Here is an 8,381-nt window from a genome sequence, read left to right on the forward strand (position 1 = left end):
TAACTATTTGAATGAAAAATCTACTGAAGTTAAGGATAAGGGTATGGAGGTTAATACCGTCCCATTTCCTTCATCTTTAGTAGAACTGGTAAAAACATGTGTTCCGAGTAAACTCCAAGATCTAGGAATGCCTTTGTTATCAATCCAAGTTGGGGAATTTCAAAGTGACAGGGCACTTCTAGATCTTGGAGCTTGTGTTAGTATCATGCCGGGAAGTTTGTATGACCAACATGATTTTGGTCCTTTACAAAAAATGGGCACCACTGTGGTGTTAGCTGATCAGACTTATACACTTCCCCGGGGCATGGTAACTAATGTGATGGTTTATGTGGATGATTTTGCTACCCGGTTAACGTTTTGGTACTTGACTATGCTAAGAGTTTGAATTTGACACATCATTCAGTCATACTGGGTAGACCATTCCTAGCTACAGCACATGCAGTAATTGATAGTGCTAAAGGGACTTTGGGGATTAAGTTTAGAAATCGGGATAAACAATTATTATTATATGACAATGTCACTAACCCTCTTGTTAGCAATGAAAACCCAAAAGTTGGCATTGTTGACGGGTGTGTATCCTTAAGCAAGGATCACACGAAAGAGGATTGTTTTGTGGTTGACAGGTCAAATCAAGAGAATGGAGTGGTTGTGAAGAAAAAGAAAAAGGTGGTAACAAAAAAGGGTGCATCACCGCGAACGAAAAAAGTAGGCGATACACCTAATTGCATTAATGCAAACGTCAAAAGATCAATGTTTGGTCCGATGTGGAATAAAGTGGAGGACCTTCGGATCATTGGAGGTGTTTATTTGAGGAGCAAACGGTGGACAAACACAACATTTGGCCACCATAAGTAGGTAACATCGGGTGGGGAGCAAACCACCCGTATTGTACTCTTGTATATTATTTTTTATTTTTATTTTTATTTTTCTTAGTTTAAAAAAATTACTTAATTTTAATAAGTAAGTCGGGGAACGTTTAGACGATGCCTGAAAGAGCTTGTACAGATCTAGATCTTGATAACAACGATACACATGTTGATTCTTATACGATTAGGCTTGCATACCTTGTGTGTGTGTAGTGTGTATGTTGAGTGAACAATTCGGCAGAGTAACGAGAGAGAAAATGACAAAATATCAGAACTGTTACATTAATGATAAGTTACAGGGTATTTATAGTGGATGACCACATTCGTTAACTTAACACTTAACGAATGTGTCATTCGTTACAGATACTTTAATGTATAAACATACTTATTCGTTATACTTTAAAAGAAAGCGAATGGTCCTCATTCGTTATCTCATTAGTTAATCTAGGTTAACGAATGAGCTTACAATTAGACGAATGTGTTAAATTCGTTACGGGGTAACGAATGTAACTTACATTAGAGCGAATGGCCTATTTAGCCATATTTACATTAAGACCCCTATACTTTAGACTTATTACATTAATGCCCTGATAAAGACCAAGACGTACAAAACATGTATCAACAAACTCCCCCTCGTCTCGAGCTCTTTATCTACTTTAACACTGGAACATCTTCGTCTTCCGGTCAACGCAGCTATGAATCTTGTATGCATAACAGACTCTAACAACATTCTGAAACTGCATAGCAAGTTCAGAATCTCTTACATTAGCAAATTTGATCTGACTAGTAAATAACGCATCATTGTCAGACTCAGATAGGTTGACTAGTCACATCGGATCAATAACACGTATTGTCTTCGTGTTAGAACTGTAACCATAAACAATCACCGCTTCACCTGTAATATTGTCATAGTACCAATAATTGAACGAAGTGAAAAGACTTTGAGGAAATATCTTCATCGGAACCCTCTTCATAGTCTTCGGCGGATTGACTTGTAAAATCAACTTCCTCCAGCCAGTGCAAGTATCAATCTCATCAATGTACTTATGAGTTGGCACCTGAGGCTTGAAGAACTTGAAACCAAAATGGGTTTCATGTAATAACTGCTTATAGAACCAACTAGCCCACTTATCGTCCCCACGATTCACAAACGGTCGATTGGCTAGGGTTCTCACATCCCATCTGGGCATAGATGAGATATCCTGTGGGCGTTTGAAATAATAAATACCATGCTCCCACTTCACGATATATACCTTAAGCTCAGAATCATACAGCCATGCTACCATGTCACCTCTCACATCTTTAGCTGGCTTGTACTTCTTCATTTGGTATGCCGATGCTCGATCCCTTGCTAATTTGACTTCCTCTTGTTCATGATAAGGAAAGGTCTCGATCATCTTGTTTTTCTTCTTTACGTTATGCTCGAACATACCATCCAAAGCACGTTTGCGCTTTTTATCAGTAGTGGATACATGACTTGATTCAGCAGCTTTAAACTTATTCTTTTCTTCTTGTAACCGACGTTCTGCTGCATTAAAATGTTAAGTCGTAAAGAATGGAATACCCGAGTCATTGTTATTATCTATGTAAAACTCCGGATATTCTTCAGTAGTAACATCTTCCACTTCCACTTCTTCAAAATCAGGTACATTCCCATGAGGAATACCTGTATCAGTATTATCTTCCATCTCCACATCCACGTTCTTACCCAATTCCTCAATCTCATCATCATTTAGATCCAGAAGCAAAGCAATTTGTTCTTTCGTTAAAGAATGATCAACAAATTCTCCTTCTTCGATCTCATCAGCATTCACCATACTGTATACAATCCCATCCATTCCTACAAACAGAAGCATGTTAGCCGGAATAACATCTATTGGCTTGGCTCTCGTGTAATCTTTATATGGAACAATCTATAGATTACTAGCTTCAGACCCACCACCAACACTCGCATCAGTCTTATTACCCGCCGACGGTGTGGAACTTCCGCCCGGTTGCTGATCTACCCCACCCCCTGCACCATCCTGATCGTCTTCATTATTCTTCAAATTCTTTAATTCATCTTCTTTGCATGTAGTTGTAGAATAATCTCATTTTGCTTATCTAATCTCTCCCCTTGAGCGGCAATCAGGGCTCGAAGTTCCCTATTATCACGTTGAACCGATAGAAGATGCCTCAGCAAATTCCGTTGCGCTAGCTCATTTGCAGCTCTGTCTGCTTGCATTTGAGTGTGCTGTAAATGCAACAGATTCATCATGTGAAACCATTGAGCATGAGGAGCCATGTGATAGAAATTAGGATGCACTGGTTGCATTGGACCCTGAGGACGATTGAATGACATAAAAGAATGCTCAGGCCTCGGCAACGGTGTTGGAGTAACAGGAGTAGTTGGCTGTGGTGTAGGCATCTGTGCCAATACAGTATGTAATATGTCTCCAAAATGAGGATCAGGCCTCACAGTAGTAGCCAAAGTCAGAGTTGGAGGCATTGGAGACGTAGGCATCTGCACAGATGTTGGAGAACGAGGAAAATCTGTCATTGTAGTAGGAGTAGGAGATCGTGGAATCTGTGGAATTGGAACTGGAGAAGCAGTAGAAGAAATAATAGGAGTAGAAACAGTAGTAGAAGGCACAAACGGCTGACTCGATATCTCAATACCCGAACCCCTTCTAACTTGTTGTTTCTTGGGTTTCTCCCTCTTTTCTGTCATCGGTTCTTTACCTTTACGCTTATGCTTCTGTTCATAACTTAACTCGGCTTGTGGTCCTAGACCACCATCACCACCATCATCTCCACCATCACCACCTTCACGTTCTGAATCGGAATCGTCATGAGCCCAACGATCATTAGGTGGCGCGACATAATCAATATTCGCTAGATGACCAATCAAACGTTTAAACTTTCGTCGATCTGCCAAACTCTGACCTCTGTACGATCTTAAACGTCGCATCGTCTCTTCATTCATATGATCGAGCTTCATTACGTCTGCTTGATCTTTTTCCAAGTCAGGCACCAGATCATTTATCATCAATTGTAAAAATCTGGGATACATTAAGAACTTATGTCTGCTGGTGATGTTTTCTTTCAAATGATAATTAAGAACCAATTCTGAGAAATTGAATGGTTTATTAAGAACAAGGGCAACAAACGCAGATTGAAGCATCACTCGGCACTCGTCAAATCCACCCTTACGTCCACCGAGATAATGAATCAATACGTGAAGCAGATACTTGTATTGTTCACACAATTTCGCTTTGTTGTACATAGATCTGCCCAAATCACCATTATAATTTACACGGCCAAATAATCCTCTGATCAATGCTCTATCAAACTCACATCTGTCATCAACTGTGTCATTAAATCCCAGTGAGTCTCTGACCACGCCAATATCAATCATCACCCGTTTTTCTTGAATAACCGCTTCTATCTGATTATCTTCTTCATTGAACGTAGCAGTATTCCAGAACTCTTCTATTATCTTCTGATAAATAACTGTACGGGTAGAAATGGCCTTGTAGATTCTCGAGCGAATTAGAAAACTAATCATTCCCCCGAATATCAGAGAATCTTCAAAGTTCGGCTCAAGATAGGCACAAATATTATGGCTCTTGTTCCATGACAGCATGGCAGGAGCTTGAACAGGTTCAGCTTGAATTTCAGGCTGTAGCTCAGGATTATTTTCTTGTGGTTACTTGGGAACTGGATGTTGAAAGATCTCTTCTGCCATATTCTGTTTAGAAAAAAATCAGAAAACTGTTTAAATACATCATACTAATTTAACGAATGAGCATCTCATTCGTTACTTTATACGAATGAGACATTCTTTATACAATTAATGTTTTACATTCATTACAAAGAACGAATCATACTTATACGTGAAGTCATTCGTTATTGTAATGAATCAATGTGTATTACTTTAACGAATCAACTCTGATTCGTTACACTTATTCGTTATCAAATACACTGTCCATTCGCTACCTTAGTGAAATAGATAGTCTTTCGTTAACAATTTAACGAATCTGACCTGATCATTCGTTACAAGGTAACGAATGTAAATTAAATTTTCATTTGACTATCAGGAGTCAAAAGTTAAATTAATTTTGACTATTCAAAGTAAAAAATGATGAATATCAACGATGTATTAGTTAGTTTCCTAATCATTTTCACATTGAAATCCAATGACATTGGTATCAGTTTTATATCTTAATCAATGATCATCGGAACTAATTGTCATCAATATATGAGTTTTAACAGTGTGCAACTGTTCGGTTCATAACCAGTTAGAACATCACTCAATTAACACATAAAAACTCGATGAAACTCCATAAAACTCATATCATTGAGATCGCCAATACCTGTATAACACAAATATGTTAATCAATTACGATAATAAGCAGGTATGAAATCTTGGAAAAATTTTGCAATAGTTCATCCAGGGTGATGGTGAAATAGGAAAATGGCGAATGAAACGGAATTCGTCAAACATTGGGATTTTAACCCAATAATTTCACAACTGCCGAGGTCATTCGTTCAAAATTTGAACTAACGAATGACCTCATTCGTTAAATTAATAATCCTGATTCGTTAAACTTTTCAACGAATAAGATTCTCATTCGTTAAAAATTTTAACGAATTTTATTTTGCCTTCTCTTATTCGTTAACATTTTAACGAATAAAGAAGTTATTCGTTAATCTTTAACGAATGATACATTATACATTCTATTCGTTAAATGTTTAAACGAATGACCTCCATTCGTTATGCACAACGGAAGCGAATGTCTTTATAACGAATGAGAAACTCATTCGTTATGTTTAAATAACGAATGACTTTACATTCGTTAAACATTTTAATGAATCACCCAAATTTCTTTAGTGAATGAGACACAAATCTCTTTTAAGGAATTAAATAATATTTAAAACCAATTAGGGTTTTAACAATGAATTAAATAATCAATTAAATCCAATTTTTAGGGTTTAATCACATACATTTAAAATACTCGATCAACCAAGGATCGGTAATACTTAATTTAAACGGATTTTTACGTTAAAAATACAACTGATACCAGTTGTAAATACATTAAGCACGATTAACTTAAAAGCCTTTTGGGGATCAATCTTTTTCTTTTTCCTTTGAATTTATTAACTAGCTTGGTAAATCGAAACTAAAGCATAATTGAAAAGAAAGAAAAAATAAAGTTGAATTTCTTTGCAAAATAAAATAAAAACAAAGCAGAATTTTCTTCAAAAATTAACGCATGCACACACAGTAATCATTTTGACTTTTGACTTTTCTTTAAATCAGATATAGTATCAATCTTTCAAGATGTAATTCCACTAGGTTTGACATTCATTATCTTTATATCTTATCAGTTCCTATATAGTCTGTCAAGCCTATCTTTGCATATCATATTGCTTGCCTTATGGTAATTTTTAATCTAGTTTATTCATGTACTAGATCAATCCCGTCAATGTACTATCATTTTCCCTTTTGCTTCAAAACTCATTTTGAGGAGCATTTTTCACTGTTTTTGTATTTTTTCAATATTTGAATGTTTTTTTGGAGTTTTTAATTTTCTCTGTACAAACAGAACCCACAATATTTTGGATTTTATATTTTTCTCCCCCTAAAAACAACAAAAATCAAAAAGAAAACAAGAAATAAAATGATTTAACCAAGCTTTTGAATATTCTTTAAAGATTTTAAACCATTTATACCTAGCAGATATTGAAAACGTGTTTTGTCAAATGCCTTAGTATAAAGGTCAGCCTTTTGAAAATCCGTATGAATTTTATCAATTGATATTAATTTCTTTTCAAAACAATCACGTATAAAGTGATAACGAATTTCAATATGTTTGGTTTTCGAATGGTGAACCGGATTTTTGGTGATTGAAATTGTAGCAGAATTATCAATATAAATGGGAGTAGTAAGAAACGTCAAACCGTAATCCCGCAAGTGTTGCTGGATCCAGAGAACCTGTGAGCAGCAACTAGAGGCCGCCACATACTCTGCTTCGGCTGTTGAAGTTGAGACCGTTGTCTGCTTCTTACACTGCCAGGAAGCAAGCCGGTTTCCTAGGAATTGACATCCCGCTGTTGTAGATTTGAAGTTGATTTTGCATCCTCCATAGTCCGAATCAGTAAAGGCGGTGATATTGAACATATCGTCCTTGGGGTACCAGAACCCGATGTCAGGATTTCCCCTCAGATAATGTAAGATGCGCTTTACTGCCGCCAGGTGAGTCACTCAGGGACTCGATTGGTACCTAGCACACAAACAAACAGCAAACATGATATCAGGTCGAGATGCAGTCAAATACATAAGTGATCCGATCATTGCTCGATGTAGGGTTGGATCTACGGTATCCTCAAATTCATCTGGTGATAAATTGTGACCCACGGGAAGAGGTGTTGAGGGAATTTTGCCATCGGATATCTTGAATCGGCTCAAGACATCGTTCACATATTTCGTCTGATGGATAAAGATCCCGGTGTCAGACTGGTGAACTTGCAAACCCAAAAAGAAATTATCTCTCCCATCGAACTCATCTCAAATTTTGTCTGCATTGTCTTCTCAAAGTCTTTACATAAGTTGTCATTTGTCGAACCGAAAATAATATCGTCCACGTAGATTTGGATGAGGAGCAGATCATCACCCACGTTCTTATAGAATAATGTACAATCCACAGTTCCTCTCTTGAACCCACTTTCAATTAGATGGTCAGCCAACGTGCTGTACCAGGCTCTCGGGGCCTGATGTAAACCATAAAGAGCCTTGTTTAACCGATAAACACGCTCGGGAAAGTCTGGATCCTCGAAACCAGAAGGCTGCTTCACGTACACTTCCTCATGAATAGCTCCATTCAAAAACGCCGATTTCACGTCCATTTTATAAACCTTAAAATTTTTGTAGGCTGCATAGGCAAGAAAAATTCGTATAGCCTCCAGTCATGCTACCGGAGCATATACTTCAGTGTAATCTATGCTTTCTTGTTGATTGTATCCAAGTACGACCAATCGTGCTTTGTTTCTCACGATTACCCCGCGGTCGTCCTTTTTGCACTTTAAAACCCATTTAGTTGGAATCGCCTTTTTTACGCGATCGGGTTTATCGATTAAGTCCCATACACCCTGTCTTATAAACTGTTGCAGCTCCTCCTGCATAGCTTCAACCCAAGATGGTTCCTTGAGTGCCATTGCAGCACTAGTCGGTTCTATCTGTGATAGGAAGCAGGTGTCTTGTGTGATACTGAGAATACCCGAAGAATGCAAATCCGCATAAGCACAAACTATCGAATCCTCAGTAGGAGATACATTAAAATCAGCTTGATCATCACGTACATTAGCCAATTGGTGCCTTGTACGAACCCCCGTCGTTCACATCACCAATTATCTGATCCTGTGGATGCTGTGAATGAATCCTTAAAGAAGGATTTGTAGGAACAGATACATTATCACCCAAATTGGTGATATTCTCCTCCGCTGTGTCTAAAGAGACAGTTGTTGAATCATCAC

Source organism: Bidens hawaiensis, unplaced genomic scaffold (assembly GCF_021521415.1).
Source record: "Bidens hawaiensis isolate Kalapana, Puna unplaced genomic scaffold, B.hawaiensis_p1.1 tig00014257_1, whole genome shotgun sequence".
In the NCBI taxonomy this organism is placed as follows: domain Eukaryota; kingdom Viridiplantae; phylum Streptophyta; class Magnoliopsida; order Asterales; family Asteraceae; genus Bidens; species Bidens hawaiensis.